We start from the raw sequence: 24,732 nt of genomic DNA, 5'->3' as shown, positions 1-24,732 counted from the left end.
CTGTCTGCACTACACTGCCCCTACACAGGACGCCTACAAAGGAGGCTTCTCACTTACTTGCCAGTATTTGCTCCCCCCCCCCGCCCCACTACAGATTAACTAGAAATAGCTATTACAGCCCCCAGAGGGGCCAGACCTGGCAATCCGCACCCGTGTTACCATGATTGTGATAGCAACCCGGGCAGGGGGGAGAGAGAGGGAAAGAAAAGGAGGGATGGATAGAGATCGAGCCAGGTAAAGCAGAAACCAGCTTCATGTTAAAATTATGCAGCATGTCTGCAAGGAGACATGCATTTATTGAGACAGATAGAAAGGGCGTAAGGTAAAGAATACAGCAAGAGAGGAAGTAAGGTGGAGGAAAGGGTTTTGGCAGGCAGACACACACACACACACACACAAACACACACACGCACACACACACATACAGTGAGGTACGTTTGACAACGGCGCTCCTCAGCAGCAGGGGCTGTCATCTCATGAGCAGACACCAACTGACAGGGCAGCTGCTCTTGTCGTCGGCTTCAACACAAACACCGGGCCTGATTAAACCGCAGCCTCGTCACAGCCCCATTAATCACCTAATGATGAGTTACCACGGCGACCACTGGGCTGCCAGCACATACACACGAGAACACACATGCACGCACACAAACACGCAGGCTCAGGAGAGTTGTAGTATGGAGCACGCACACACACACACACACAAAGTCCCACCTTGTACACACACCTTCTGCAGTGTGCCAAAATACATACTATGCCCCCACCAGTATCCATATCCCGCAGCGTGTCTGGGAGGTGTGAGGGACATGAAAATATTGACGAAGGTATCATTTGATAGCACAGCTCTAATCCTGGTGGCTGCCAGAGTCTGTGTACGAGCTAAGTACCTCTTCTCTACTCTAATCAGTAACATAAGCCTCTTCCACTGAAAGCAACGAGGACTCTGAACTGTTGCAAATGGAGGGCTGGCCCATTCTGCTTTGATGTCGTGGGCTGCTACAAGCCTCTGTGTGAGCACCTTTACAATCTAGGTGCTATTAGCTTGCATCTGGACAGACTTAACACCACCGTGTTGTTCCTAATCCTGTATTTGTAATATGTAATGTTACATAATTGTGCTGTATTTTTATAAATCCTCATGCCATAAAAACTTTTTACCTGGATGTGTCTGTATCCATATTCAGTTGTGTTAAGCCTTGAATGAATTTTAGTAGTTAATTAGCAATACGTTTGAGTGTGTATAGTTAATTTGTTGCACAACAGTAACCGCAGTCTGACGTGGATAAAAGAGCAATTTGAAGTTGAACAAATCGAGGGAATAAAAAGCAGTGAGTCAGTGCGAAGTAGTAATATTGTGGCAATGAAAACTTATAATGTATTGATGGCTGAGAGGGAGAGAGAGGGCGAGAGAGGGAGACATGGAGAGAGGGAGAGAGAGGCTCTCCGCCCACTGCCAGGGAAACAAAGTGCTCTGTGGAAAGCAGTGCTGGCTGCCTAGCCGATGAATAACACTGTGAGGGGGCAGGTGAGGCTTGGAGCTATTACACATCAATCACTGGGCCAGGACCCTTTGAAAGATACCAGCTGTCTTAATGGAAAAGAGAAGGAGGGGGCAGTGGCTGGAGAGGGGGTGGGGGGTCCCAGCCAACAGCACCTAATCCACCATTTACATTACTGCAATAGAGTCAAGGGCTAGCAGCCAGCGGGGCCCCGCTCAAATACATTTCTCTTTCCGTGCCTGTTTAAATGAGACCTCTGGCCTGAAAAACCACACAGTTTGTGGCTCGATTAACACATCATCCCCCACAATGGCCACACAGCAGGTTTGTGTTACTAAACACTGTTTTTTTTTCCGCTCTCTCTCCTTTTACCCAACAGGCTTTTTAAAAGCCATGTTTTATTCATTCCAATCACTCCCACGTTTACCCAAATACATGTTCATCTCTGTAGTTTCGATCAAATCCAGTCCAAGGATAAACATCAAAATGTGTATGGTTTGCTTGATACAGCCAGACAAAGCTATATGGTTCCTTTTTTATCAGTCCAAATTTTACTAATTGATTATCCTGGGTTAAAAATTTCTAAATGCTCGACATTTATCCCTATAGCATATTACAGAACAAATAATAGGGGCCAGATATGTCTACATTTATATGCAAAACAGAACCCAACAACAATAAAACCAGCCCAGTGAGCCACTCAGTTTTGGGGGTGAGACTGAAAAGTCATTCATGGCATATTCAATTGGAGAATTATGAAGTAGCAGAATGTGATTGGCAAGGATTTAGGGCCAGCTTTGCAAAGGGATTGAATGAAATACTCGCATGAATACAGATTAGAGGAGAACAATATTAGCATGAATATACACAGGGTTATTAACAATGAGGGCGACTCAAATTGATCCGAATAAACCAGCCAGATCCTAAGCAGTGCACGGATCCTAGCTGTGGTGATGTTGAGCCGCAGCAGCTTTTCGTCAGCTCCAATCCATTACTCAGTGCGATCTAATCTAAGCTGCCATCCAAGCCCCCTAGAAACAACAGCACAATGAAAGGCTCAGCTGGAGGCAGGGGGTAGGCCACTTCATAAGGGATTCTCTGTGGTCTCTGCCCCCCGCCTGCTTTGTCTTACCTGATGAAATCATAGCATGCTTTATTCTCTGAGGCCCTCTCTGTTTTAGTTCACATTGGCAGGGCAAAGACACTTGTCTGCTCCACTTGTTTCTTCAATTCACTGATGAGTAACCACATCTTTTCCCTCTGCTAAAGCTGTACTCACAAAGGCTCTATTTTTAGCTGGCATCCGGGGTTAGTTTAGTAGGTAAAAGCCGTGCTCAAGAGACGATAGCTTGGGGCTTTCCGATGCGAACATTTAAACCTGCCTAGAGAGTCCTATAGTAAAAAGCAAAGCACAGCTGCACAACAGGAGATTCTCATGCACAATGACACTATGTGTAAAAATGAACCACCACTGTCTAAAAAGATTAGCCAAGAAAACTAAACAAATGTCTCTTGGCAAACAATAGTTTCCAGTATACATATTTTTTTTTTAACAAACTGACAGTCGCTAAGCCAAACCTATTCTCTGTCCAACAGTCACAGGTACTTTCAACCAGACATAAGGATCAGACTGTGCACTCTGCAGGGTCTAAGCTCCAACTCCATCTCGAAAAGAGGGCTAAATCCTCCTCTAGTCCCTGTTTGTGTGCTCTCTGTGAGAGCTCCACATGGCCCTGAGGGGGCTGCTCCACAGCCCAGGATGTCTATTATCTGCAGGGCCTGTGAGCAGGACTTCATTTCACAGCCTAATACCAGCTACATCAAGACACAGTACCTCTCAGTCTGCCACGTTTGTCTGGCTGGAGCAAAGCTGAAGGCCATTTCAGCTCCTCTGACTGCTTCATGAGGCATCGTGTTTTGACATGGCTCCTGAGGGAAATGGCAGGGTTGTCCATTGTCACCCTTCCCCTTTCCCCTAAATGAGGCACGCTTGAGAAATGTAATCACAGACAGTCCAGTGGAGGACTTCTCCCAATGTGTCATTGATAAGAGAAGCAGGAGAATGTGAAGTATGTGGCAGCGGACAGCACTATCATGAATCTGTCTCTTAATTGAGTTTCCCTGTAGAACTGTGATTCGTTTTTTTTTTTCCCCCAGTGTGAATGAAGTGCCTGATTTCAAGGGTTTTCTAGTATCGTTCACCTCTGGAGAGGCACTGACAATTCAATTTTTTGGTGAATTATGCTGTTGTAATGAAATTTATCCAAAGGTAAGGCTGGGGTCAGGCGAGGCATAAATACACACTGGGGACACATTGAAACCTGACTTGAACTGACAAAATCTCTAACCTATACCTCATAACATTTTTATTTCTATAAAATGAAGAATAATTCCAACAGGGAAAGGAAGTATATGTTTGTTTGTTTTTAGCCAGATGCATAAAAAGATTTGCTGTAAAATCAAAATATCAGAACAAGCTTGATTCTGCACCCAATCTTGATTTTGTCTTCTGTTACAATACAAGGAGTCTTGGGATTTAAATATTTGAGCACTCAATCATGTACCACTTCCAGTGATCTTCTGCAATCAAATATCCCCTCTCATCTTCCCCGATGTGCCTATCAGCTTAACGATCCTATCCATCAGTTAAACTCCAACTGGTAGACTAAATGAGTGTGTGAGAGGAGCAAATGTATTCATATGGCTGCCCTACATCCTCCAGCTACTCTAATCACTATGCCATACAGAATGACATGCCAACACAGAGGAAAAACTAACATAAATAGATTAGAGTGACAGATAAGACAGCTCTGAGGTTTCAGACTGACAGCACGGGCCAACAGGGGCATTGAAGGATGTCTTGAGAAGACTTCCCAGCAACAAAGCCATTAGGTCAGTGCACAAAACCATTTTGCCGCCTAAATTATTTAGCTATGTGGTGGCGCACTCCACTCCATCCGTGAGCAGATGGTCATGGTGGGTGGGGGGGTGGGGGCAATCCCTCTATTCAGCGGCATATAACGATCCAGACCAGAAACACCTCCACCTCTAGATACCACAGGATGATATTACCTCTAATTAGGGAGGGCTTTTATTTCAGAAGCAAAGGCCTCTCCTGTAATTGCTAACCACAACCTAAACAGCCACCACAACTAACTGTCCTTAAAAAATAAATAAATACATAAATACATAAGCAACTAAAGGATTGGTTCACTAAGCATAACATCCTCTTTGTTTGTTATCCTCCCTACTAATTTCAGCATTCTCTGAACCAGCGCTATAACTCACGAGTCAGTGTGTAAACAATGCAAATAGACACTGTCGGTGAACATTCTCCTGTTGGAGATTTGTTTGTCCAAGGAAGAGGAGGGTTTAGAAAGCAGTCAGCAGGGGAGGTGACTGGGAGAGTGGAATATTCAGCGTAGCGTTCAGCCTTGTCATCCACCTTCTCAGTGGTGCAGGCCAGTGATCCTAGGCAGAGGGGAAAGCACCCTCTGCAGTGTGCATGAGGAGAATAATATGAATCATGAGTCTGTGAGGCTTCTGTGCAGCTAGCCACACTATTTAAACTATAGCCACAGACAAGGCCATGTTGTAAATATTGCCTGATTCTGGATGTGTTCCCTCTCCCCTCTCCCTCATCAAAAAAAAAAAAAATTGCTGGAGGGGAAGTGGCCAGGAGTGATGAAAACGCTGCTGGAACAAGCAGGATCTGAGCTCAGAGCTCCCATATCCTCTGAGGACAGCTCATAAAACATGCAGTGACTGGGACTGGGCCTCTTACAGCAGCGGCATTTTAGTGCACCCCAGACACTGCCACAAACACACAGGCCACACACACAGGTAGACTACAAATACACATAATTAATTTTGGACAGTTTGAAAGAGGCAGACCTGTGTGGGTCATATTTACCACAAACAAATGCTTACGTCTTCACCTAAAAATACATTTTGGCTACAAAAGGCAGCTGTTTGCTGTAAACATTAGCAACAGGGGCAGGGACAATGGGCTTTTGGACAAGTAGAGAGTAGAGACTGGTTTCTAAGCAGTGTACAGTAGCGATCCACAGATTAACCCTGCCCGTTCATGTGTGAAATGGAGACTTGATCCCTAACTGATAGTGTGCTCTGCCTCCAGCAAACACAACCTGCATATTTTTCATCTTCTCACAACGCCTAACAACTGCAATATATTGGATTACATATTGCATCCTTCACTGTGCAACAACAATGGTGCAGTAAAAATACCTCCCTACTCATAACACAGCCTGGGTTAGGGACAGGCTTGTTGTCTTTTTTTAACCAAAGGTGAACAGAGCTGGCTGCTCGGCTGAGTTGCAGTGAATAAGCCTCAGATATTCCTGGAATGTTAATGTTAAGCTTTGACCATGGAAATCTCACTGAATTCCACTCCTCACTTGTTAGTGGGGTTCCATTAATGACAATGAAAATATTGCTTAGCACTGCTAGGTCATGAATATATTCTTTAAAATGAGGGAAAATTTTAACCTTTATGATTTTTCTCCTTAATATTCAGGGAAGTGATAGCAAAACGAGAAGGATTAATGACAATGAAAATACTGCTTAGCACTTCCAAGCCATGAACACGTTCTTTAAAATGAAGAAAACTTTACCTTCATTATTTTGCTCCTTAAATAGGGCAACAAAAAGCATGTATATATTGCTGGGGTGGAGTTCCCCTAACCCTTTAACACCACTCAATTACCAAAATGTTATACGAGACAATCGTTGACTAATCCCCTGCTTGCATTGTGTTTAAGCACACCATATGCTGCGCTCATGCATAGGAAATCGGTCTCCAGTGTCTCTGCCATCGCAACACAGAGTGGAAATCTAGGAGGGCAGGTTTGTGAAGCTACAGTCTTGTTAAAATAGCTTGCCACTGCATCTGCAAGCTTATAAAAAGCCACTGAGAGCATGTTCGCCACAGTGCTGCATTCATCCGAGTGTATACACATATGTCAATCTAAAATGTGTAGTCCATTGACACACACACAGACATATATATATATATATATATATATATATATATATACATATATATATATATAGAACTGCTGCTCCTGAGCAACTGTATTTGCAGTCCAAGTCAGACTATGTGCTCAGCCAATAAATGGTTGGAGTGTAATGTGCCTTGACCTTCTCCTATCTTTCTTTCAGCAGCTCCTTACATATATTGCTGTCTCTCCTCATATATCACTCGGGCAAATGGCGCCCTTCACCCTGCTCCCTCCTGTCCCCTCCTTAAAAGGCTGAGGGGACATCTTTGGCTGCTGTACTCAATTGACAGCGCTGGCCTCTTCCTCACTAAGCACAAGGGGAGGGGGAACAAGGCTCATCAAGGGGAAATGCTGCAATGAATAATTATGTTTCATAACATGCCCCATCCCCCCTCCTTTATTAGCATCAAACAATAATTAATGGAGAACAAGGGGGCACTGAAGAGTCTGCTTTTCGGTTTCCAGAACAAGAGGGTCAATATGCCCTTCAACCCTTTTCTTTCTGCTCCCCGTCAAAGCAGGAGACACCTCATCCCTCTAAAAACACGCTCTTAGCTTATTTATGATGCCAGTGCTCTGCTGGAGAAAAGGCAGCATTCCTGCTACACTCAGCAAAACAGACCGGATCACTTTACACAGTCAGGAGTTCACCCCTTCCATCTCCACACCTCTTCTCAGTGGGCCAGCCCAACAATTCAATAATGAATATGAAATCCCCCCTAATTGATGTCTATAGGAGTTGGAGTGCCTGAAAATATGGGCTATTGGACATGGGCTTGACTTGATTAAGTTTTTGTTTCACGTCAAAAAAAATAATCTCTGATCAACAGTAGCAAAGCCAGTCCTGATCGAATTAGCTTTGCTTTAAGAGCTCCATTGATCTTGGCACTCATCTGGGCAGATGAGGCCCGGAAAGGCAGCTGGTAATCCAATAGCAGGGATGGGAAGTGCTTCAAGGACTCTGCTGTGTTTACCCACCTATTTCCTACACAGAAAGCCAAGATGTTAGTGCACGCCACTCAGTGGACTGATTGGAAGCCATGGGGCCAAGGGAGCTCCAGTGAAATGAGTAAGAACCGCAGTGAGACCAAAAGCAAGGTACTTGAAAGCAGAAAGTAATTGCTTTTGCCACAGCTATCATGTAATGAGTAAACAGGATGAATCAAGCACAAGTCTAGATCAGTGTTTAAATGAGCTGTGCAATAACACTCAGGCCCTAATATAGGCTTCACTTCATAATCCTAGCCTAGAGACTAAAAGCCAGGCTGCTATTAATTTAAGGATTCTATTTGTTCAAGCGTACAAGCGCACGGTTAGGAGAATCAACCTAGCCACCTGATTAACCTATACTCATTTATATCAGCTACACTATAATAAAATGTTATTGTACAGCTCTAATATTGAGATCTGCCTTTACAGTATTTACAATATGATAACTTCATTGCAGCAGGCATTGATGCATATCTTCACAATCAATTTTGCATGACATAAATGACTAAACAAGAGCCCAGAGAGTAGTAAGCACGTGAAGTGAAATAGAGCAAAACTAAGGTAGCAGAGGGCAAACGTGCAGCTGTTTTGCTTGCAGAAATAGTTGAACTAAGCTGTGCCTGGATAGTATCTCTGTTGTGCATTTACCATAGTGCTCCCACACGGCCCGCACACTCAAGTCTCAGGCATACACATTCACTCACTCACTCACTCTCACATACACATCAAGGATTCATGAGCAAATGCTCAATAACAGACTGAGTGCATTTCTCTCCTTCATATCACTGCAGTGAGGAAGAGTGAGAACTCCTCAGCACACACATACACAAACACACTACTCTCATACCACACTAATAACCTTGGGCTGTCTACCAATGCCATGACTTTATGGAACAGTATGGGCTCTAAATAGAAGCTCCATTTCTCACCAGCAGTCTGTAACAGCTCTATTTCAGCCACCCTGTCATTAAATATTTATCTTAGCAGAGTGGCGGATCATACAGAGGTGATAAGCAGTTAAAAATCCAAATCTGGGGCTTTTTCTGCCCCACACATCCCAACCCCACCACCGCCACAACAAAGACCCATTTATTCAAAAGGATTATCTACAAGTGTTCCTTTAATCAGCGCATGGCAGAACTGTAGAAATCCCTCAACAACAGTCCCAGAGGAATACCTTTCTCTGTGAAGCCTTATCAGGCAGAGGATCTCCTCCGCCAACAGGAGAGTGAGAGAGAGAGAGAGAGAGAGTGAGTGGTGTTTTGAGGATGAAAAGATGTGCTGCTACCTTGCAAGGATGCCCTCACCAACAATCCTTGAACAAAGGCCTCCATTTTGAAGTGGAGTTATGATGGCAGGGTACCCTTAAGGTCCCTTGTTGTTGGTTGTCCTATTGGTTTCCATCCTCTTTGTTAGTCCTGTGTTTGTTATGCTAGCTAGATAAGCCACTGTTGCGGGTGGCTGGGTGTGCTATAGCAACCGGTGTACTGGTGGAGTGCCAAAGCTGACAGTCTGTGGGAGGGATTGTGGGCGTTATAGATCACTAGCAGACAGATGTCCAGTCTTGCCCTGACGCTGACTCAAACACTAACTCTGAAAACCATGTGTTCACAAACTGGACTGCTTCCTGGTGGAACTCAAGTTGGTCTTTATCAGTACAATAGAGTCAGCTCACTTTAACACTGCAATCTTCCTCTTAAGCTGGCATGGGGCTGTGCAGGTTTGTTATTTTTGAAAACGTAAGAGGTAGCAGTCTACTATGCTGCAGCCAGCCAAGCGTTCCAGCCTTCCACCGCACACAAAAGAGCAGCCTGATTCTAAATGTGTGAAAGTGTGTATAAACATTAACTGAATATCGCAAATGTGTTAAATGCCGCTGGAGAACAGATGACTGGCAGTGCATTGGCGAGAGAGGGCATCATTGTTTAGCATGAATAAACTGGGCTTCTCTGCTGCACTAAACAAGTGTCATGCTCCAATAAGCAGAATCAAACACTTTGAGCATCTGTTGTCTTTAACTCTGCCTCCCTTTGTGTTCTGGTGTGCTGCCGCAGTTAATGATTTCCTCAAGATCCCCATTTTCAACATGTGATTTGCATGTTTGAAATGCTTAGTTGAACAGACACAGGTTTGCAAAGCAAGGGTATTGCCAAGTTGAATCTGAAGAATGTTTGGGCACAGCTTTGAGATTTCATTTCAGCGGGTAGGTTGATCAAGAGGAAACAGACAAGGTATCAGCATATTGCCTTTCAGTTTCTCCTTGTTTACATATCTGGATTGTGCAGTCATCCCTTCCAGAGAGAATCACCGCCAGCAAAAACAATTACACCCCCCCCACCCATGCACAGACCCATCACTGACTGCCTCAGCTCCGCTTGACAATCAAGCCCATTAGATCTTTCTGTGAATTAACGCTAGTTAACTTAAAGCACTGACACACATCAAGCATAGTCATTAGCCTGTCTTTTTAGCATAAAAAAATGGAATGATTTGCCGGTTCAGAGAGATCATCTCCCTACATGCTGCCTGGGGCAGCCCTGACAGTCTACCTCATTATTTTTGGAAGAACAAGGCCACTGATGAATCTGGCCAGATTAAATGGAAGGTGCTTTCATTATGACCTGGCATACACATGACAGCAGACTGCTCTGAGCTGGTCTTATTGCACACAAAGGAAAAGGAGTTGCTAGAAAACATCATGGGTAAAGATACAGATAAATTTCTCTCAACAAAGCTGCTAAATCAAAGTGGAATTGTTAGGCTACATCACTCCCACACAGTTGCACCTTCTGTAAAGAGAAAAGGCTGTCAAATGTTGGTGTTTTGTGGAAACTAGCAGAGCTGACAAATGCCAATGATACACCATGAGTGATAAAGACATTCATTCCTGCTTAGAGAGAGGTTTTCCAGATGTGATAGTCTGCAGTGCTCCAGTGCTTCATTACTGGACGGAATGAGACTGTTGCTGTGTTTTCCCATTTACGTTGCCAGGGCAACAAATGAAAAGCAGAATCAGCCGCACGACTAATCAAATGAGTGAGTGACAACAAGTCAATATTTTCTCATTGTGTGGACAAGCCATATATCTGCACAGTAACGGGCTATGCTTCGAGGCTTAGGCAACACTGGACTCACAGTATTACACATATAATGTGTCAATAATCTGGCTCCGCCTGGCTGTTCAGAACAATGCCAATAAAGAAGGGTCATCACAGAAAAACCTTTATCACGTATGGGCTAAATCACTAACACCAGACACAGTCTAGACTCTGGAGTTCAGACAAACATACTCCTGTCCTGAAACGGCAACATGCCAAGAAAAAGACAAAACTGTAATTGGTCATTGATCTGTGGAGGTCTAAAGAAAAACAACTCATCCTAAAAGGCAGCCAAGAAAAGAATAGTATGTAAACACACCAGCCTTACTAAGATGTTACAAAGGGGAATGGCAGAATTTACATCTAGTACTGGTACTGAGTAGCATGTGCTCTGGGAATTCACATGGTAACCCTTTTGCTTTAATTCCTTCGGGCTAACTTGTCCATTTTAATAGACATCTTGATTTTAAAAACAGACAATTAGCTTGCTTTTGATAACAAGCTTGACTAAAAAGCTCCCTAAATGCAAAATGGGTCGAAGACTATCTCTGCACAACTAGTTAAAGACAAGCCAAGATCAATGGGTAAATTTATCAGCAAATATTACCATTCGCTGCCTGGCAAGTAATCATTAAGGAATGGCAGTGATGCATTATTCATTGACTAATGTATAATTCAGACTTAACAGCAGATTCTATGCATAAATAAAGCTGTGATACATTTATACACATTAAATGTTTACTCGCTAAAATAGGATATGAAAGCGCAGCAAGCCTGCATCCTTGCCGCTGTCACTCAATTATTTGTTTCCATTCCTGATGATGCAGAGACATAAGGTGGAATCATGAATATAGAGCCTGACAGCATACAGTTCTCATCATCTGAGCACAGAGCAGTCTAAATGTGCATAGATAACTAAAATACAGCAATACTGAAGGACAGGCGTTATCTAGTTGGGGGGCGGAGGGGGTCTCTCTTTGGGTGTGGTTTGATACTAAAATCCTATAATGCGTCGACACAAGCTAGCAAATCCAATCCCTGTTGCTTTGTTGTAGTAAGAAAATGAAAATTAAAACTGGGCAATAAAACCGCACATTACAGCGTTACAAAGCTCACTTTTATTTTCTGGCACATATTTCACCGTTTATGTACTGTCACTTTATCTCCCTCACACTTCTGGGATACAGATCAGCATCTGTGTTTAAATTTCATAGCAGGATTGTGAAGGCGCTCTTGTCGATGTCCTGCCGCTAGTGTAAAAGCCAGTGTCAGAGGGGCAGTCAAACAGCGAGGACAAGGAGGCAGTGAGGACACACAGGCTCCATCTGACCGTGTTCAGAGCAGGCAACGCAGGCGGCCCTGTGGGGACCGCCATTCCACTTTATGACCATGCACTGAATTAACGAGGCCAGATGTCCCCCACTTAACATGTGTGAAAGTGCCCTCCGATGGGCTCAGCTGCTTTAAGGATGTACAGACAGAGAAGGGGAAAGGAGATAGCGCCTATTTTCAATTATCCCAATTTCTCACTCTCCGCTGGCTCCTGAGGTTTACATTAATTAAAGATATCAGCGTCCTTCCTCTATGCACACAACAAATTAGATGGAATTTTCTATGAAAAAAAAAAAATCAAAGCACTTCTCTGCTCCTTCATCGCCCCTCACTTCAATAGACACCCACCAGAGGGAACTGCTTCCTTGACTGTACTAACACTGTTTCATAAATTCTATGTCAATCTGTGGTTAATGTTTTCTAAATTAATCACTGGTACAAGATTTCCTACAAGGGAAACAGGTCAGGAAGTGACAAGCAAGGTCCTTCCATTTAGAAATGGGAGCCATCTAAACAATCGAAAACAACTGAAGAGATTTATCATTGCTGCTCAAAACCCTGAGTCTGGCTCTGTGTAGGGGGATGAAAATGGTACCAACAATGGTGTGGAAGCCATGACTTCTCATTGATTTTCCGCCTGTCTTTATGACCAGGCAGCTCTCAGATTTCTGTATTGTGGGGGTGAGAGGTGGAAGGGTAACTATGAGCTGTACCTTTGAGGGGTTGGAAAGCTGTGCAGTAAGCCACATGCAGATGGTCAAAAAGCCAGATGGTTTGCCTAAGTTGATGTGATCAGCCACCGAGAAGCATCTTGCAAAAAGTCTTTTTTTTATTTAAAAACAAAAAACAAAAAAACAAAAACAAAAAAAAACACACCTGTTTTTATTCACATAGCTTATTACAATAACAGTTAGATAATTTCTTTGTAACTACAGTGGAATACAGTTGAGTCATTCAGGCTATTACCCACATGGAAAAGATACCTATTCCCCAACAGACTCAGTCATTTGAAAGAAAATGAGAGGCCGCCAACCTCACATCAATTATAACTTGCCTTCCTCTGATTCTTTATGCATTACATCATGCTGTTAAAAAAAACAACAACACACAGAGAACCACTGAATGTTTTTCTGCCAGCCAGGAACTGCCATCATCCCAACACAGAGAGGAAAAGAGGGCCGGGACACAGCATGGTGCAATCCCAGAGAGGGCCATCATGCGAGCAGATTAAATAACGTTTTTCCAATGCCCTGTCAAACATTCAGCTGCCTCTGAGCAGCAAGACAGCCATTACAGCCTCACACTATGAAGCATCTCTCTCTCTCTCTTGCTCTCTCTCTCTGGTCAGAAACAAGTCTCTTTGATCCGGATATCACCCCTCAGATTCCTCAGAGGTGACACTCCTACACGCGCACGCATGTGAGCTGAATGTTTACTAGCATTTTGTACCTTTGTCGGTGGTGAGACTTGTGTTTGCGACAAGAGGTGACTCACATCACTACTAGGCATCCAAGCGTTTACATGAATTGACAACACAGACTGCGGACTAAGACGCAGATCAAATTACACATCATATTTAATTTCCTACAAACATCGGTACGATGGACTGCAAATGGAGATGATGTGCAATGATACAGTGAGCATAATGGCAGCGTATACGTAATTAAGACTTAGACCTCTATATTTTTATCTGCTCGCAGCATTACTGTGAAATGCTCAGCACTCCCGTACAAATCCCTCACAGCAGAAGAAGTCTTGTGTGCAACTCCATTAAGATGACTGACCACTTCCGCTTTCATTCAAACCACAGTAGTGAAACTAAATGGATATCCTACCTCTGGAGAATGGAGAGTCTTGAAATCAAAATGTTTTCTTTCCAAGGAGACAGGCTATTTAAGTTCAGAGAGAGGACGGATTCCACCCTGTGACAGTGTATGTTATTCCTGAAACTTTGATTAGAACTAACCGCAATGATCATGATTGCAGCCACAATTCTGGTTACTGTTTGAGCTATATAGACCTATCACTCATACAGCAGAGCACTTCTCATGTTTCAGTTGCCACCCAACAGCAGTAAAAAAAAAAAAAAAAAAAAAAAAAAAAAAAAGAGCTAACCTGCAGCGAGAAGCAAGGTCAGAGTTTTAACAAACCTCCATGTCACCTGGCAAAAGCCTCAGTGTCACCCACATATGATTTGAGTGCTCAAACTGCACCCTCCCCCCTCAGAGCAGTGAGCAATGCACAAGAGAGCGGTGGGAGGTTCTCCTCAGTAACATCTTTACACTCCATTTGTTAATGTTAACTAAATCAAAGATAAGCAGCTAAGCCAAATGAAACTGGTCTGCATTAACCCCTTTAAGATTAGAGAACCTGAAAAGCATGACATTTTACAGTTCAGAGTTAATCTGGGAGTCACTGTTTTCTGTAACTTGGAACTCAGTGAAAGCACTAACAAAGACTACCATGGTTGAGCTTTCAACTGCGATTGCACTTCAGGCTTTATTTGCATTCCTGAGTAAGATCTACCGAAAGGATCGTGTAAACATTCACACAATTGTGGAGGTTTAAAATTTCCTTTTTTTTTTATTCACCCAGTCATCCATTATCTGCAGTTCTTGTCCTATGCATTGCCCAGGCAGTGTCATCCCACTCAATTGGATTAATCACATCTGAATCATTAAACTAGAGGGCAGTTCTCAGTTAGCATGGGACAGAAAATATGCCAAAGGAAGCTGGGCATGGTGGAGATTAGCTCCTAACAATTAGCGGAGCAACATCTGAGTCTGTGTAGCTCACTGAAAAAAAATAGTAGCAGCAGGGGGAGGATTTCAGGAAGAGATTGTTTTTATATAGGCAAGATTGAAGGAAATCACTGCTTCCCCCTTGCTCGTTTTGAATCTTGTTTCAGGGGCAAAGCTATCTTTGTGCCAAAATACCCTGAGGACTGAACTTCTGACTGGAGTCACATGAAGACTCACTATGACAAATTTTACAGTTATTTAAGTAAACACCACCCCCTTTCTACTGTAACTGGAAAACACTAGATAAGCTGCCTAAGAGACAAATAACTATTCTACTCTCAAAGCCTAAGCCCCCCTCATACATACATACATACATACACACACACCAGTCAGCCAGTCCCCCTCACTCCTTTACAACAGGCACACATCACTCCCCCACAGTGAGAGCTGCATGTGCTGAGGCCAGAGTTCATAGCCTCTGGGGTGCTGGAGAGGGAAGTCAAGTTAATTTGGTGGTCCTTCAACAGTTTGCAACCGGTCCAGCCAGTTTCCCACACAGCCCCCTTACACCTCTTTCAATAGAAGTCAACTACTTTCCATTATAACAGTCCAATAATCAATTTATGACACGCGCTGGGCTGTAAATCCAACAGCCAATTTTTTTATGTGAAACTTGGGGAACTCCCCCCAAAAACATTTTATATGAAACTGACTCATCAAGATCCCATTTCAACATTTTTTTCCCTCAGTCACAACTAACTTTTTCTCAAGGCTGACTGATTACATATGCAAAACAGAGTGTTTTTACAGTGTCACTACAGCGTTCCTATGTGTTTGCAAGCTGGCAGAGTTGTCATTTAAGCCTTATGTTTATTTCATTATGCTAACTTTAAACCATTAGCAGCTGAAACCCTGTTACAAGATGCCCAGGTCATGGGGGTTGCTTGAAGGTCTGCAACACACTCCATTGAGTGAGCGAGAGAGAGAGAGAGAGAGAGAGAGAGAGAGAGAGAGAGAGAGAGAGAGAGAGAGAGAGAGAGAGAGAGAGAGAGAGCTCTCAGTGAACAGCCAAGTTTTACAACAATGCAGCCAACTTTCAGCTCGCTGCAGCACTCAAAAAACATTTGACTTGAGGTCACACAAGCTTCCTATTCGGAGTATCATCAAAAGTGTAACACTTTTGGCTGAGTGTGTAAGTGCAACTCATGCTTTAATCATTACTATTACCCACATTCCGTCTCTTTATCCCCCACACATTGCTCACCCCCTCCCTCCCCTCTCCAATCTTTTTTTGTATTCCACTACTCACCCGCCAGCCTGGTGATTCTGGAGTCCCACAGACTGCTGCAAACAACTTGAAAACGCGATTCTCGCCCGAGATGACCCACGGAACTTACAGTCCTGGGCCAAATCCAAGAGCCGGGACTAAACAATATGAACACGGACACTTTATCCTTTTAAAAGCCGCTGCCCGCACGAAGGGGCTCAGACTCGCACTTGCCTCAACAAAAGACGGTTTCACTTTACTGATATATTCACGTCCGAATCACCAAGGCACTATTCCCCCCGAAAACTGCTGCTATTCCCTTTGGCTGTGTTGTTGCTTCCGATTATAGTGTCCAGATGAAAAGTATACAGTGCTGTAGTTGTTCGAGGGGAAATCAGTGAGTTCGCCGTTTACAGGCTCCGCTTCCTTTTTCCACACACGCGCTCTCTCCCCCCTTCTCTCTCTCTCTTTCCTATGCACACACTCCACGTTCTCCCCTATCACTCAGTCTCTGTAACCCCCCCCTCCCCTTCAGCTGTTCAACAGACGCATCCACATGGCTGACCTAGTCTTTCTTTATCCAGACACTAGTGAAGGAGAATTACCCCCACCACACTCAAAAAACCCCGAGCGAAACAAAAACATGGACTGGATTCAAATTATCGTCGGGACAAAGGAACGCCAATGGGACTGCTGATTGATGGCAGCCTGCAGGGAAATGCTGTGTTTGTAACTGCATCAGCAAGCAAGATGCTCAACAACCTAAAGTGTCCCGAGTATCATCAGCCGATCAGTGGTACGCTTATAGGAATGTGACTGAAACGCTAAAGCGAAGCTATGAAAGCAATTACAGTGCATTTGCAGTAAAGGCTTGACACATTTTTTTTTTTTTTTTTACAGCACATTTGTGAAACCTACAACGCGATGCAGAGATTACCCGTGGTATGAATGAAAAAAATAAAGCGATGCTCTTAAATACTGGTTAATGATTCCCAATTTAAAAGAGAAAACATTAGGAAATGCTTTCTCATGAAAAATACACAAGAGGTAGGCGATTGAATGCTGCTCAGGCTTGCAGAGCTCATTTGCATTTTTAGATAATGAATTAATTAGTCACCCCACCCATTAAAATGGCAGGAACAAGCAGGGACAATAATCTGAATAGTCCATTAGCAATATTTAGCAAGTTGATTTGGGCGGATTTAATGGTTAGCCTGCACGTCATCATCAAACGTGATCCCTGTCTGTTTTTCAAGGTCTCATTACTCTTTTTTGTACTCAGAAAGATACAGCTCCTTTCCTCTCTATCTACATCCGCCCAGTCTTAATGGGAAATCTAACAGGCTCCCCCACCCATATAAGAGGAGTAGGAAAACAAAGATGGACGGCATTAAGTTATAAATTAATAGGATGATTTTCATTTCACTGAGCAAGTAGCTTGACACATTTTCATTGTCTAAAACATGATATTGGATCACTGTCAAAATCCAATTAACTAAAGCAAATAGCCAGCACATTGGGCTCTTTTGCACTAAAGCCAAACACAGGCAGGAAAGACAGGCAGTAAGGATCAATAGAAATTGAGTTGAGGGTGGTGTGTGGGGGTCCTTCATTGTGCTACAAACCATGTTGGCTGTCTTCTTTTCAATAGGAGGGGGGTGGGTTCCCCTGTGCTACAAAGTGCTGGCAAACCTTTTCCAGCTCCTGAGGCGACTGCCCTGAGAACCGCTACTCCCCCTGCACACAGAAACCTGACACCAGAGCAGCCACAACTCCTCCCTTATCACAGTATGTATACATTTCAGAGGGTCAATGTTTATGATATTTACACCCACACACACACACAGTCTGTCCCGTTTGCTTATGCAGACACACATAAAACAGATCAATAATTGATAAGCAGGCGGAAATACAAGACTCCCCAGATCAAGATAAATCTTTGACACACAATGTGGGAGTACAATAAAAGCCTAAAAGAAGCACTGTGGGAAAAAATCCATTTCTTCAACCCCCTTTTTATCAACCATAATAGAGAACTCACACAGTTCAAAAATAAAAAAGGAAGCAGTCAAATGCCATTTCAGTAGGTTTGTGGGGCTTAAGTTGGCCCGAGACAGCAGTGAAGAGTGAGTGCAGTGAATCCTCTCTTCAGGCAGTGCACAGCAAAGCTGGATTGGCTGCCAGGGCAGGCTCCCCTCCCTGGCAGATGAGATCCCATTATCAGGCAGACGAGAACTCCACCTCCAGGATTTCACAGCTCCTCTGTTTATCACATGGCTCTGTCAAGTTGGGCACCATTAACCGATAATGAAAGGAGACAACCGGTGCAGTTACAAGCAAAGCACTCCACATTCTACAGGCCTAAGCATGTATCTGGGAAGCTGACTGTGTCTATTCAATTCTGTTCAGCATTCAAACGGCCCATCACAATACCTTTTCCCCGAGCACCCCTTCTACAGCTACAGTGCCTTCAATCCCCACAGAACAAAAACTGGTTACTTTGTGCCTCTCTCTGAATTCAGAGGAAATGAAATCTTACAGAACCGAGTGCTGTTCAAAAGAGAAAAAAAAAATGACACCTTCTGCAACATCCTATTTCCTAAAGGAAAATATTAAAAGGAGAACAATTTCTTGTAAGAGCTAACAAAACCTGAAACTGTATGGGGAGAATGGGAAAATAAACCAGCTCCAACTGTCATTTAAAAATGTGTTTTCCTCATCCATCGCCAAAGTTTACTATTACAAGTGTTACTAAACAAAAGAGCTTGCAACACTGCAACTGAATCAAAGGCCAAGCCCCCCTCCCCACCCCCCCACTCCCTCTAGCCTGACTATTCCATATAGGGTTTATAGGATTCTGTAGCCACTTACACTCATTAAAAATGAATACTTAACAAAAGCAGGGGCTGACACACACTGTTTGCTTTAGCCTGATTTCTCCTCGCTGGAGAAAAACAAGCTGCTCAGAGGCAGCGAGCACAGGGAGCAAGAGAAAGAGAGAAAGTGCTCCGCAATACAAATAAGTAAGCCAGTAGCTGAAACAACAGAAAAAGGTGACATGGATGAGTGAGCCAAGCTTCTGAGAGACTTGGCAAGCCTCAGAGGCCCTGGCCTCTTAAGCACTCATATCTAGTAACTTCATTTAATACATTCACTAGGGATGAGCAGACAAGTTGAAGGAAAAAAGGGATTGAGAGAAGAAAACAGTCTTGTAAACCAAGAGGAGGCAGGGGGAGGGAGTGTGTGTGGTTGCGGTGGTGGAGGGGGGTGGGGGGTACTTCATAAGACTTTCCTTCAACACATGACTAAATCTCAACAATGTAACAAGTTAACTTCCTTGCTGGCAAGACATTATACAGTGAGCACAAACGGATGTGTTACACTGAACTTTGAGACCATTTTGCTTTTTCTTTTTAAAACTATTCTTGGGCAGGTATTATCCAGTGGAACCGCAGTTTCTGTTCATATTAGAAACTTAAGATTTTTGAAAGAACAGTGCTTTTCCAGATATAAGCCATAGGGCTTTTAAGCAGTGACTCTCTTTACCATGGGTCCTATACCCATAAAGAACAAAGAGTCTGTGTGACTGCTGCTTGAAGTTACTGCTCCTCACACTGACAACAAGTGCTGATAGGCCTCCTTCTCTGTTGGCAGGCAGGCAAAAAGCTGACTTCAAATCATTCATTGCCCTTTTAGTTTTCATGGTATCTTAAGAGAGTGCTTTAAAAGTTGGGGGAATCCAAAGGGAAAATAAGGTCTTACACGACTAATTAAAACATAGACTTCGCCTGGAGGCAGTTGAGAGAAGGGGAAGCAATAAAACAATCCTCTCCTATCTCCCAACAAAGTGATTCAGGGAAATTACTCAACTAAATATGGTTAACTGTACGCTTGTGGATATGAAGGCTTGGATTTCCAAGGACCACCATTTCAGCTAAAAAGCATAGCACTAGACAGAGTAAATCTGCATTAACACAAGAAAGAAAATAGGCTAGCAAAGCAATAAAGGCTACACTTTTCTGTAAGCAACCAAACAGCACTATCAAGGTGACAAAAGCCTAAATGGAAATCAAGACGTCTTTTGGAGACAGCTCAGCCAGACAATAGCAGAGACTAGCCTGTTCAACAGCTACTAATTAGGGTGCTACCTACCAAGCATTTATTTGGGATCATTAACACAGTTGTAAAAAATGTGAGCGAAGCCAATGAATGGTATTTCACTTTAGGCAATCAGTGCAAGGTCTAGCCTGACATAGCTATCTTGTTTACATAGCTATTCACAGTCACATTTGGCAGCTTCACAACACTCTGAAAACCAAGACACTTGTAGGCTACATATGTCTAATCCTTTTGCCAAGCTACACAAGCTACTCAGGAGAATGAAACCTGCAGCAGCAGCCATTTGGTAAAACTATTGTATATATAAAAAATGAACACAGGTAAAGCATTTTCCAGATGGAGGTAGCAGCCACCTGGTAAACAAATTGATCAAATGTAAGTGAGAGGGGAGAGGAAACTAAAACTCTCTTGCTCATTTTCAGACTTTGATGTATATGAGCAATCAACCATAAATACCACATTTGACGGCGGCTCATTCTATTTATGTATTCATAAAAACAGGTCCACATTCTCCTTTAGATCACATTTTGCTGACACAAAGAAAGAAGCACAGCAAATGGCAAAAAGGAAATCTGGGTGTGATATGTGTATGCACACTAAATTAAACAACCAATTGTGCATGGTCTTGAACCCACAGACACGCAAGGTTAAAGGACATACGCACACATGCGTTGAATACCTCAGGTGCTACTTCACCAAGTCCCTGATTTTCCACAGACATTCTTCAAGCACTCACATGGACTGTCTGTGTCTGTCTGATTCTCCAGGCAAACAGGCCCACATTCATCTGAATAAAAGAGCAGTTCAGCCGGCCATGGCTGCACAGAACAGACTCTGAGGAATGAGACTGTACACTTTCCAATAGGGCTACAGACAAGGGGTGCAAGCTGTGGTTCAAAGGAGGAAGTTTACATTTCAGGCAAATCCTTTTGTGAGCAAAGACACAGCGAGATAAATAAACAGTGCATGTGTTTGATACACAGCTCTGGATCCAATTATAAAGACCCCATTCCAATCGGGTGAAACTGTACAGCACACACATTTAAAAGTGATCAGCAGTCAGAGAGGAACAGGCCATGTTTGCCAATGAGTTCTGTGAGCGTGAAGGCAGGACAGAAGAGAGAGTGACGGTTGGGTGTGTGATTCCTGTGTGGTTACCCTCTCCAAGTTAATCTGCTCAGATAGCCAATGTCTGCTCCATTTCACAGAGCACATGGCTGCCTCACCTCCATAGACTGCCACCCCATGGACACTGTGAGGAAGCACAGCCTGACACTGTTGCCGTGCTAAACAAATTTAAAAAACTAAAAAAACACTATATACATAACATGTAAAACACAACATTAAATCTACCAATGACATGTGCATTAAAATGCTAAATTTGGTGGAGTAGTATACAACAGCTGAATCCCCCTTTTTTTTTTTTTTACATCCACTTTCAGTGCTCATTCAGAAATCAATTATTCTCTACTGGTCACACTTGGCTGCTCTCAGTGTGTAAGCTAATGATTCAGCCATCTAGTTTACAGATAGATAGTGATAACTAGAATAAGCACATCTATTATAGGTCAGAGGAACAAGTTCTTGTCGTCATTCAAGATAATTTTGCACATGTCATGGTGTTTTCCTCCTCGTTTTCTGCATTTCTCTCTTACCCAGCTGGTATAAATAACAGGGAGGAATAAATCTCAAAGGCAAATGTACGGTCAACATGTCAGCACTGGGCGCGGTGAGAAAAGGATGTGTTATTCAAAGAGACGGCACACAGACAGGCTATTCAGGCAGTGCGATGAGATTTGACTGTTTTCATGGGAGCGAATGGGTAAAATTGTCTGTGTGCAGTCGGAGCAGACAGTTTGGAGATCAGTGCCGAGGTCAAGAGGAGCCACTTAGCTGTGCTTTGGCCTTCCAACCCCTACAGCTTTCAGAATCAAGCGTTCCACTGTGGGAGTAGATAAAAAGCTTGGCAGCAGCCTTGCATCTGAAGACGGCTACATTTGCTAATGCATGCAAGCTTTATTTATGGCTTTTTAAAGGTACAAAATGGAAATTAATGGGAATAGGTAGGAAGGTGGAAAGCTAGCTCATTAGCCAGTGTATATTAACTTAGCCTCGCTGGTGCAGATCCCCACAGGCATTACATCTAGGGGCTTGGTATAAACAAACAAAGCAATAAAGCACGTATACTCGAAAAGCATACATTTACAACAAAACCATGAAGGTTATTTTTGATTGTTTCTTTTTGTTTTTTTTTTAATATTAGCACGCTACTTTAGAATGTGAATTAATGAGACTTACAGCAGATGCGACACTGACTTTTGTTCCCATTACACATTATTACACCAGCAAGGAGCTGTCCCTTTGATGTCAGCTCTGTCTCCAGTGAAGAGATAACATGCTGAAATCTGAGAATAATATGGTTGATGTCATCTATGATTAGACTGAAGAAACTACTGCATATGCCCTTACTGTCAAGACTCATGAATCGAGTCAGCATGGCAGCGTCTCTCTCTGTCATGCTGTTGTGGATGCATAGAGCATTTCTATTCAGAGGTGGCAGATGGGAAATTCCACAAATGGTTTGTTTGGATGCATGTATACTGCATAATGCATACACCATCTATCTAATAATAGATACGTAAGTGTGGCAGGGTGGCGAGTGTGTGTGTGTGTGTGCGTGCGTGCGTGTGTGTAATGGAGAGCAACAAAGAGGAAGAAAGAAACAGAATGAGAGAGTTTGAGAGCAAGAGAGATACTGTAACGCTGCTGATATTCGATATTGAGCCGAGTGGAAACACATCATGCACTAAACTAACTGTCTTTATGAGCACAGTGGGTAATGGATTGAGGAGGTGTGGTGTAGCACTAGCTCTGAAAGTTAGCTAGTGGCAGAGGGATAGAGGGGAGGAAAGACGAATGGAGAGAAGAATAGAGTGGAGAAAGGGAAGGAAGGATGGAGTGAGGGAAGGAGCGCCAGCCGCAGCTCCTCTGTTCCTGCACACATCAGCAGCAGGAGGGCAGGGATGCGCGGAGGCCACAGCAAGCCAATTACCAAACTCATTAAATAACCTGCTAGTCGGCTTTGAACTGCAGCCCCCTTCATATCGTTACTGGATTCTCCGCCACTGTTGTGGACATTCAGATAGGCGCCGCTCTCACTCTCACACCCCTTTTTAAATGTCTGGAGAGAGGAGCGGAAATGGCAAAACCGTAATCACATTTTCACATGCGTTCATTGGAATTACAAGTGTATGTAGAAATCACAAGTGGAAATGCATTGGGAGGGGAGGGAGAAAAAAAGGTAGGAAGAATGACAGCACGGCATTGCCAAAATGGTGGCTTGACTGTGAAGGAGGGAGCAAGGCCAGTTAGCATAAATAAAATAAAACAGTAAACAATGCACCTGGCAAAATATTGGATTAGGTTAGTATGAGGAGGATGAATGAAGGCTGACAGGCTTGAGCCGTTTTCTCCAGTTTGAAGGCGAGAAGCGGGAGAGATAACCAGGAGGAGGATGACGACGACGAGGAAGACAAGGAGGAGGCATGCTGATGGGTTAGGGGAATATGGAGGAGCGAGGCTGGGAGCACCACGGGCAGGTAGGGAGAATTATCAAGCTCCATTGGGTGGGGCAGGAGCAGCAACAGACTGGGGGAGGGGAGAGGGGTTACAAGAAAGGACGGAAGAAAGTGTTCTGTTAGTCGGTGCTCCAGTGCCACGCAGCATTGTTGACTAACCTTGACTGCATTCACCTCCTAGCTCTCCGCCACACTGCCTCTCAACAAGTATTGACACAACGACACTCTGGAAGGGAAAAACTGAGGGAAACAATAAAAGAGACACACACAGAGGACAGAAAAAAAAACATGAATGATGTGTAAATGGAACAAATGAGGTGATAACAGCTTGACAGCAGAGGTGTACGCATGGTATGAAATAAAGCCAATGAAGAAAGCTGCTGCATTTGGCATCGTGGTGGTGAACACTATGAATGCAGCAGCTGAGAGACATGAACGTGTACAAAAAAAAATAATAATGCCATTCACAGTGCAGTTGACATTTTCTATGGGGAGATTGTGAGCTTTTATTCTAAGCCAGCATTCATTTCCCACTCCCCTATAACTCTCTTCACATACAAACACAGATCTAGGCACTCATACCTGATAGGCTGCACACACACTCTGAAATGCACACACACACACATTCACACAGTCCCCCACCCCAGAACCACCCCCATTATCCCATGAGCACTCTCTTCTCTGCCTCGCTCGACAAGAGCTTGGAAATAAAAACATCACAGCTCTGCCTCGCAGCACCTGTTCAATAACATTGACATTTCACATTCAGCTTCCACACACAGAGAGATTCCCTGCATTTACTCTCTTTAACACCCAGCAACACAAGACACACATGCTATCAATCTTCCAGACTTTCAACATAAGCATTTTAATAATGCACAGTAGGGCTGCACGATATTATCGTTTCAGCATTGACATCGTGATGTGCAATAATCACATCACAGGATGCGCATTGTCAGCTAAAGGCAAATTAACTCACAGTCTTGGAAACTAATGGAATATAATAGCCACTGTTACATAATCAGGATACCAAATTTAACCGTATTCCAATACAGTTATAGAAACAAGACATAATCAGATTACAATA

General features: G+C 43.5%; 1 protein-coding gene across 4 annotated transcripts in view; it reads right to left on the bottom strand.

Moving 5' to 3' along the window:
- The window catches only part of rerea (arginine-glutamic acid dipeptide (RE) repeats a), a 130,158-nt gene that overhangs the window by 79,270 nt on the left and 26,156 nt on the right, over positions 1-24,732 (bottom strand). The window contains exon 2 of one of the 4 annotated variants that reach the window (XM_030055026.1): positions 23,805-23,885. The exons of 1 other annotated variant lie outside the window; for it this stretch is intronic. The gene's annotated coding sequence lies outside the window, so the exon portion shown is untranslated. Of the gene's footprint in view, positions 1-15,990; positions 16,511-23,804; positions 23,886-24,732 lie in introns of those variants that run through there. 2 more of the 4 variants (XM_030055028.1, XM_030055025.1) reach the window with 2 other exon arrangements.

This window comes from Myripristis murdjan, chromosome 7 (assembly GCF_902150065.1).
Source record: "Myripristis murdjan chromosome 7, fMyrMur1.1, whole genome shotgun sequence".
Classification (NCBI taxonomy): domain Eukaryota; kingdom Metazoa; phylum Chordata; class Actinopteri; order Holocentriformes; family Holocentridae; genus Myripristis; species Myripristis murdjan.
The sequence above is the reverse complement of the archived record's forward strand: the minus strand, read 5'-3'. Positions and strand labels throughout refer to the sequence as shown.